A 10,120-nucleotide genomic window follows, 5' to 3' on the forward strand; every position below is an offset into this window, starting at 1 on the left:
ATATCATCATAATCAAAAGGGAAAACAACGTATCATGGATAATCTCATCATGTTCATTGATAAATGTGAAGCACTAGCATATGGCTAAACCAAAATAACCCAACCAACATAGGTAAACAAGGACAAGATAAAAAAGCTAGTCAATCCTTAGGTATAAACTGTGTAAATGCGGGGAGTGAATTATAAGAATGAGTAGGACATAGATGGGTCAAGGGACACTTGCCTTCACCAACTAGCAGCTGCTTAGGGTCTTCACCTGCAGTTCCTTCGGACTCCACCAACTGACTGTTATCTATACGAGTTAAAACATACATTCCACACATTTAATACAAAAGAACAGTACACCATACAATAGAATGTTATAAATAAACAAACACTCGGCGCAGGACTCACGCCTACGACAAAGCGAGAAAGAGAGAGTAACGGTCGAGGCTACGGTCGAAGAGCGATCACGTCACACGATTATAAATCAAAATAATCGTCTAAACAAAATGGTATTAATTTGGCCATCGCGTTATGCGTCGGGTAAAGTCATGTTCCATGTTTAATCATTATGAACGGATCAAAGTAAATTTAAAAGGATTGTCGTGTGGCGAAGCGCGTGACACAACACTTAGACTGAATTAAGAACAAAATGACTCGTCGTGCGACGGGGCGCGCCACGAGACACTTGAACTAATTATAAAAATAACATCAAACATCACGCGACGAAGCGCACAACGGCATACGTCATCCAAACTGAATTTAAAACGAAGTGTCACGCGACTGGACGCGCGACGCTGCACAATAAATAATCTGGAATTAAAATGGATCGTCACGCGACGTAGCACATTAATAGAATCTAAAATCAAATTAATTAGCCGCGCGACGCAGCACGTTAATTGAACAACGTTTAAAATTAATTAAATCCAAAATCAATCACCGTGCGCGTGGGGCTGCGCACGGGGATCACGTTGCGCGTGCCGGGGGCGCGCGAGGCCACGCTAGGACACGCGGGGCCGCGCAAGTGACGCCGGGGGCGCGTAGCCGCGCCGGGGATAGGGCAGGCGCTACCGGGGACGGGCCGAGCAGGGGCCCGACGCCGGGGCCAAGCGGGGGCGTGTGGGGCCGCGCAGGGGGCGCCGCCGGGGCATCGCGGGAGCGCGCGCGGGGGTCCGCCAGGGGCGCGCGCAGGGGCCGCGAGGGGTGCCGGGCAGGGAGCACGCGGGGGTCTAGGCAGGGGGCCACCGGGGGCCGCGAGGGGCGCGCGCAGGGAGGCCGCGCGGGGGAAGAAGGAAGGGGAGGGAGAGGGGAAGAGAGAGGGAGAGGGGATGGGAGCTCACCTCGGGGTCCAAATCTAGTGATCACCGTCTCCAAAACCTAGGGCACCACGAGGGAGAGAGAGAGAAGTGGAGGAGAGGAGGTTACTGCGCGGGAAAATTGAATGAGAGAGAGAGAGAAGGGAGGGGGCGTGCGCATGGGGGGAGGGGCAGGGGCGCGCAGGCCAGGGCTGGGCTGAGCTCGGCCAGGCCGGGCCGGGCCGGGCTGGGTCGCACCGCGGGTCAAAATCTCGCTGCATGCACAACCACAAATCAGAATCCAAACGCGAAACGAAAACCGAAACGAGACTAGACAAACACGCGATTAACACGACATCAGACAAAGAAATATGCCTCGGCATGATGCAACACCCATGACAACATAGGTTTTTGTTTACACGCAACACGGACACCAGTCGCTATACTGCTTTGAAATTGGGAAGAAGGAGCGAAACGAAAGATAAAAGAGAGTAACGCCTGAATTTGGTGAGTATAAAAGAAGAAAAAAATCTACCCCCAAATTCAGGGCGTTACAAACCTATCCCCCTTAAAAGAATCTTGCCCTCGAGATTCAAGGTTGGCTAGCAAAGAGTTCGAGATATTTAGCCATCAGATCAACCTCACGCTCCCAGGTTGCTTCTTCATCAGAGTGGTGATCCCATCTGACTTTGCACATTCTGATAGTTTTCCTCCGGGTGACTCTGTCTGCAGTCTCAAGAATTTGCACTGGCTTCTCTATGTAGGTCAAGTCTTCCTGGACTTCCAGACCTTCCACTGGCAACTGCTCTTCTGGCACACGCAGACACTTCTTCAACTGAGACACATGAAAGACATCGTGCAGCGCTGATAAAACTTCTGGCAGACTGAGCTGATAGGCCACTTCTCCACACTTTGCGAGAATCTGATACGGACCAACATAGCATGGTGCTAGCTTGCCTTTGACTCCAAATCTTCTGACTCCTCTGATAGGCGATACCTTTAGATAGACAAAATCTCCAACTTCAAAACTCAGCTCCCTCCTTGTGTCTGCATAACTTCGCTGCCTTGATTGCGCTATCTTCAGGTTCTCCCGAACCATCTTGATGTTCTCTTTAGTTTCGAGTAAAATATCTGGTCCAAACACTTGCTTTTCTCTAGGCTGATCCCATTGCAACGGAGTTCTACAACTCCTTCCATAAAGCGCCTGAAATGGTGACATCTTCAAGCTGGCCTGGTAACTGTTGTTATAGGAGAACTCTGCATAAGGTAACCTCTTGTCCCATCCGGACTGATCTTGCAACGCACAAGCTCTTAACATATCTTCGAGGATTTGATTAGTTCTTTCAGTCTGACTGTCTGTCTGCGGGTGATATGTGAAAGGGAAATAGGCTCACACCTTTTCCTATATGATTTTGGTGGTTGAATTGCCCAACACAAATAATTGACTAACTAGTTTGCTCTAGATTATAAGTTCTACAGGTGCCAAAGGTTCAACACAAACCAATAAAAAGTCCAAGAAAGGGTTCAAATAAAAAGAGCAAAAGATAACCGAAGGCTCCCCTGGTCTGGCGCACCAGATTGTCCGGTGTGCCATCGGACTGTGTCCGGTGCGCCAGGGAGATCAACTCCGAACTTGCCACCTTCGGGTTTCTGGAAATGCCCTCCGCTATAATTCACCGGACTGTCCGGTGTAGCACCGGACTGTCCAGTGTGCCAGAGGAGTAACGGCTAACAACGCCAACGGTCGACTGGAAAAGTGTACAGTGAACAGTGCGAACTGCACGCGTAGAGTCAGAACAGGCGCCAGAAGGCGCACCGGACAGTGAACAGGACCTGTTCGGTGGCCCCACATGTCAGAGCTCCAACGGTCGAACCCTAACGGTTGGGTGACGTGGCTAGCGCACCAGACTGTCCGGTGTGCCCTTCGACAGCAGCCTTCCCCAACGACCACTTTGGTGGTTGGGGCTATAAATACCCCCAACCACCAACACTTCAAGGCATCCAAGTTTTCAGCCAACACATTCAATACAAGAGCTAGTGCATTCAATACAAGACATAAATAGATTGAATCAAAATCTCTCCAAGTCCCAATTCCACTCAAAAGCATTAGTGACTAGAAGAGAGAGTTTTGCCGTGTTCTTTGAGCTCTTGTGCTTGGATCGCTTTTCTTCTTCCCCATTTCTTGTTCCCAAGATCTTTGTAATCAAAGCAAGAGACACCAATTGTGTGGTGGTCCTTGCGGGGACTAAGTATCCCAATTGATTGAGAAGAGAAGCTCATTCGGTCTAAGTGACCGTTTGAGAGAGGGAAAGTGTTGAAAGAGATCCGGTCTTTGTGACCACCTCAACGGGGAGTAGGTTTGCAAGAAACGAACCTCGGTAAAACAAATCACCGTGTCATCCGCCTTATTTGCTTGTGATTTGTTTTCGCCCTCTCTCTTTTGGACTCGACTTTATTTCTAACGCTAACCCCGGCTTGTAGTTGTGCTTAAACTTTATAAATTTCAGATTTGCCTATTCACCCCCACTCTAGGCGACTTTCAATTGGTATCAAAGCCTCGTTACTTCATTAGAGCCTAACCGCTTGAAGTGATGTCGGGAGCTCATGCCAAGAAGGAGATGGTGACCGGCGAGAAGCCTGCCACAAGCCACGGGAAAGCTCCATCGGGAGAGTCCAGCAACAAGAAGAGGGAGGAATCACCTCCCAGCGTTAAGTCGCACCGGAGTGGCGACAAGAAGAAGAAAATGAAGAAAGTGGTCTACTACGAGATTGATTCTTCATCGCCTTCCACCTCCGGCTCTGGCACGCCGTCCGTCAGTTCTAAGCGCCATGAGCGCAAGAAGTTTAGTAAGATCCCCTTACGCTATGCTCGCATTTCCAAACGCACTCCTTTACTTTCCGTCCCACTAGGCAAACCACCGGTTTTTGACGGTGAAGATTATTGTATGTGGAGTGATAAAATGAGGCACCATCTAACCTCACTCCACGCTAGTATTTGGGACATTGTTGAATTTGGTGCGCAGGAACCATCCGTGGGGGATGAAGGCTATGAATTGGACGAGGTAGCCCAAATCCAGCACTTCAACTCCCAAGCCACCACTATACTCCTCGCCTCTCTAAGTCGAGAGGAGTATAATAAGGTGTAAGGGTTGAAGAGTGCCAAAGAGATTTGGGACGTGCTCAAGACCGCGCACGAAGGAGACGAGGTGACCAAGATCACCAAGAGGGAAACGATCGAGGGGGAGCTCGGTCGATTCATGCTTCACCAAGGAGAGGAGCCACAAGCTATGTACAACCGGCTCAAGACCTTGGTGAACCAAGTGCGCAACCTCGGGAGTACCAAATGGGATGACCATGAAATGGTCAAGATTATTCTTAGATCACTCGTTTTTCTTAACCCTACTCAAGTTCAATTAATTCGTGGTGATCCTAGATATAAACTGATGTCTCCCGAGGAAGTGATAGGAAAGTTTGTGAGCTTTGAGTTGATGATCAAAGGCTCCAAACAAATCATCGAGCGTGGCGCCACCTCCACACCCAAGGTGCAACTCGTTGCCTTCAAAGCAACGGAGGAGAAGAAAGAAGAGTCTACGTCAAGTAGGCTCCCCATCGATGCCTCCAAGCTCAACAATGAGGAGATGGCTTTAATAATCAAAAGCTTTCGCCAAATCCTCAAGCAAAGGAGGGGGAAGGACTACAAGCCCCGCTCCAAGAAAGTTTGCTACAAGTGTGGTAAGCCCGGTCATTTTATTGCAAAATGTCCATTATCTAGTGATAGTGACAGGGGCGACGACAAGAAGGGAAAGAGGAGGGAAAAGAAGAAATACTACAAGAAGAAGGGCGACGATGCCCATGTTTGCCGGGAGTGGGACTCCGATGAGAGCTCCACCGACTCCTCCTCCGACGAGGATGTCGCAAACATCGCCGTCAATAAGGGTCTCCTCTTCCCCAACGTCGGCCACAAGTGCCTCATGGCAAAGGACGATAAAAAGAAGAAGGTAAAATCTAGAGCTTCCACTAAATATGCAACATCTAGTAATGAGGCTAGCTCTAGTGATGATGAGGATGATTTGCTCACCCTTTTTGCCAACTTAAACATGCAACAAAAAGAAAAAAAATGAATGAATTGATTAGTGTTATTCATGAGAAGGATGAACTCTTGGATAGCCAAGAGGACTTCCTTATTAAAGAAAATAAGAAGCATGTTAAAGTTAAAAATGCTTATGCTCAGGAGATAGAAAAATGTGAAAAATTAACTAGTGAGCTAAGCACTTGCCATGACATTATTTCCAACCTTGGATTTGAGAATGATAAATTGATTGCTAAGGTTGAGAAATTAAATGTTAGTGATGATTCTCTTGTCAACCTTAAAAATGATAATGCTAGCTTAATTAATAAGATTGACAAGTTGAATGAATCACTCTCTAGCCTTAAGATTGAGAATGAAAAATTAATTGCTAAGGCTAAAGATTTAAATGTTTGCAATGTTTCTATTTCCAATCTTAGAAATTAGAATGCTATTTTACATGTTAAGATTGATGAATTAAATGCATGCAAACCCTCTACATCTAGTGTTGATCATGTTACTATTTGTACTAGATGTAGAGACATTAATGTTGATGCTATTCATGATCACCTAGCTTTAATTAAACAATAAAATGATCACATAGCTCAACTTAGTGCTAAAATCAATGAGCATGACTTAGAAAATGAAAATTTTAAATTTGCTAGAAGTATGCTCTATAGTGGGAGACGCCCAGGCATTAAGGATGGCATTGGCTTCCAAAAGGGAGACAATGTCAAGCTTAATGCCCCTAAGAAATTGTAACTTTGTTAAGGGCAAAGCTCCCATGGCTCAGGATAACGAGGGTTACATTTTATATCCTGCTGGTTATCCCGAGCACAAGATTAGGAGAATTCACTCTAGGAAGTCTCACTCTGGCTCTCATCATGCTTTTATGTATAAGAGTGAGGCATCTAGTTCTAGGCAATCCACTCATGTTAAATTGCCTAAAAAGAAAACTCCTATTGCATCAAATGAGCCTATTATTTCATTTAAGACTTTTGATGCTTCTTATATTTTAACTAACAAATCAGGAAAAGTAGTTGCCAAATATGTTGGGGCCAAACACAAGGGCTCAAAGACTTGTGTTTGGGTACCCAAGGTGCTTGTTTCTAATGTGAAAGGACCCAAGACCGTTTGGGTACCTAAGAACATGGCCTAAACTTGTATTGTAGGTTTATGCATCCGGGGGCTCAAGTTGGATCATCGATAGCGAATGCACAAACCACATGACAGGGGAGAAAAGGATGTTCTCCTCCTATGAGAAAAACCAAGATCCCCAAAGAGCTATCACATTCGGGGATGGAAATCAAGGTTTGGTCAAAGGACTTGGTAAAATTGCTATATCACATGACCATTCCATTTCCAATGTTTTTCTTGTAGATTCTTTAGATTACAACTTGCTTTCTGTTTCTCAATTATGCAAAATGGGTTACAACTGTCTTTTTATGGATATATGTGTTACTGTCTTTAGAAGAAGTGATGATTCAGTAGCATTTAAGGGAGTGTTAGAGGGTCAGCTATACTTAGTTGATTTTAATAGAGCTGAACTCGACACTTGCTTAATTGCTAAGACTAACATGGGTTGGCTCTGGCATCGCCGACTAGCCCATGTTGGGATGAAGAATCTTCATAAGCTTCTAAAGGGAGAGCACATTTTGGGACTAACAAATGTTCATTTTGAGAAAGATAGGGTTTGTAGCTCATGTCAAGCAGGGAAGCAAGTTGGTGTTCATCATCCACACAAGAACATCATGATGACTGACAGGCCACTTGAGCTACTCCACAAGGATCTATACGGCCTGATTGCTTACATAAGCATCAGCGGGAGTAAGTACTGTCTGGTTATTGTGGATGATTATTCTCGCTTCACTTGGGTATTCTTTTTGCAGGAAAAATCCCAAACCCAAGAGACCTTAAAGGGATTCTTAAGACGGGCTCAAAACGAGTTCGATTTAAGGATCAAAAAGATTAGATGCGACAACGGGACAGAGTTCAAGAACTCTCAAATAGAAGGCTTTCTTGAGGAGGAGGGCATCAAGCATGAGTTCTCTTCTCCCTGCACACCACAACAAAATGGTGTAGTGGATAGGAAGAATAGAACTCTACTTGACATGGCGAGGACCATGCTTGATGAGTACAAGACTTCGGATCGGTTTTGGGCGGAAGCAGTCAACACCGCTTGCTACGCCATCAACCGTCTCTACCTTCACCGAATCCTCAAGAAGACATCATATGAACTCCTAACCGGTAAAAAGCCCAATGTTTCATATTTAGAGTGTTTGGTAGCAAATGTTTTATTCTTGTTAAAAGAGGTAGAAAATCTAAATTTGCTCCTAAGGCTGTAGAAGGCTTTTTACTTGGTTATGACTCAAACACAAGGGCATATAGAGTCTTTAACAAGTCCACTGGACTAGTTGAAGTTTCTTGTGACATTGTGTTTGATGAGACTAACGACTCTCAAGTAGAGCAAGTTGATCTTGATGAGATAGATGATGAAGAGGCCCCGTGCGTCGCACTAAGGAACATGTCCATTGGGGATGTGTCCTAAGGAATCCGAAGAGCCTCCACATGCACAAGATCAACCATCTTCCTCCATGCAAGCATCTCCACCAACTCAAGATGAGGATCAAGCTCAACATGATGAAAATGAAGATCAAGAAGAGCCACCTCAAGAGGAGGACAATGATCAAGGGGGAGATGCCAATGATCAAGACAATGAAGATGATGAGGGTCCAAGACCGCCACACCCAAGAGTCCACCAAGCGATACAATGAGATCACCCCGTGAACTCCATCCTCGGCGATATTTAGAAGGGGGTAACCACTCGATCTCGTGTCGCTCATTTTTGTGAACATTACTCCTTTGTGTCTTCTATTGAGCCATACAGGGTGGAAGACACATTAAGGGATTCGGATTGGGTGTTGACAATGCAAGAGGAGCTCAACAACTTCACGAGGAATGAGGTATGGCATCTTGTTCCACGTCCTAACCAAAATGTTCTAGGAACCAAGTGGGTCTTCCGCAACAAACAAGATGAGCATGGTGTGGTGACAAGGAACAAAGCCCGACTTGTGGCCAAGGGATATTCACAAGTTGAAGGTTTGGATTTCGGTGAAACCTATGCACCCGTAGCTAGGCTTGAGTCAATTCACATTTTACTTGCCTATGCTACTTACCATGGCTTTTAAGCTTTACCAAATGGACGTGAAAAGTGCCTTCCTCAATGGACCAATCAAGGAGGGGGTCTATGTTGAGCAACCTCCCGGCTTTGAAGATAGTGAGTACCCTGACCATGTTTATAAACTCTCTAAGGCGCTTTATGGGCTCAAGCAAGCCCAAGAGCATGGTATGAATGCCTAAGAGATTTTCTTATCGCTAATGGCTTCAAAGTCGAAAAAGCCGATTGTTGGGGACTTGTCCTTAAATGCTTCGAATTAAGAACAAGGCAACACAGAAATTGTTAAACGTTAAAGTCCTTCGTCCTTCGAAGCATTACCTCCCTCGGGAGGTAATGAGTCTTGGACGAAGGTTATGAAGGACATACATTCATCAATACAACAAATAATGAAGAAGGATTCATGCAAAGTATGAATAACATAAACACTCAAATATTATCATTAACTCATTTCTATTTTATTATTATGGAAAAATAGAAATGATAACAAATTACAAATGTACCTTCGGCTTGAAAGAAGGCAAAAGTACAAGCGTGACGCAAAAGCAAATGCCAAGTCCGCGTGAACAGTACGGGAGCACTGTTCATCTATTTATAGGCACGGGACGCAGCCCATATAAAATTACATCAATGCCCTTTACATTTGCTAATAACTCTATAGTAATCCATCGGGGTCTAAATAGCCTTTTCCCCTTTAAGTCGGTTTCCTTTTCTGTTATCACGCCGAAGCTCCTCTGCGCATAGCTTCGGCTCTGCGCCATCCTTCGTATTCTTTGTGCTTCTTCATATTGTGGTTATGACCTAAGTCCGAAGGTACCTGTTCATGTATCAAACTCCAGAAACATTGTTAAATCATGTTTTTGAGGACCTTCGGAAGCCGAAGGCCCCCAACATTAGCCCCTCGCAATATTAATTTGTTAGAATGATAAATTCAGATTGCGATATGGACGAAGGCCTTAAGCCGAAGGTCCGAAAAAACACCTTCCCTTTGCTAGAATAGCAACAGTCAATGACAAGCGGGGCCCTCCCATTTGCAACGCACTGGGCATATAAATAAGAACACACCACGAGCTCATTTGGCACGCTTTCTTGCCATCTGCTCTTGCTTTCCCAATTTTTAGCTCTTGCATACCAACAGTTGCCTGGCTTTTTAGATTTTTAGCTTCGGCCTTAAGAGCACATTTTCAACATTTCCTAAGATGACTCAAGATAAAAAAAGATGTTGCCGAAACGAAGCTGAGCCTTTCTGAGGAGAAGAATCTTGGGTTTTTTGAATCGATAGCAAAGACGAATACAGAGAAGATCACTAGGGAGATTTTAGAAGGTTTATCTGAAGACACTGGTGAAAGTGACAGTTATAATATGGAAAGTGGAGGTGAAGACTCCGAAGATCGACCATGGTGACCAAGTCCCACAGTCTTCGGAAAATCAACTATTAAGCAGAGTCACCTTGACAATATGAGGGGGAGATATTTTCGAGATATGTCTACTGTGAGGGCAGATGGCGGAGAGAAGACTGTGCCTACTCCCGAAGAGAATGAAGTTGTGATCTTCCGAAGCTTTTTCAAAGCTGGGCTTTGGTTCCCCTTAAGCAAATTTGTG

This window comes from Zea mays, chromosome 2, assembly GCF_902167145.1.
Source record: "Zea mays cultivar B73 chromosome 2, Zm-B73-REFERENCE-NAM-5.0, whole genome shotgun sequence".
NCBI classification, from domain to species: Eukaryota; Viridiplantae; Streptophyta; class Magnoliopsida; order Poales; family Poaceae; genus Zea; species Zea mays.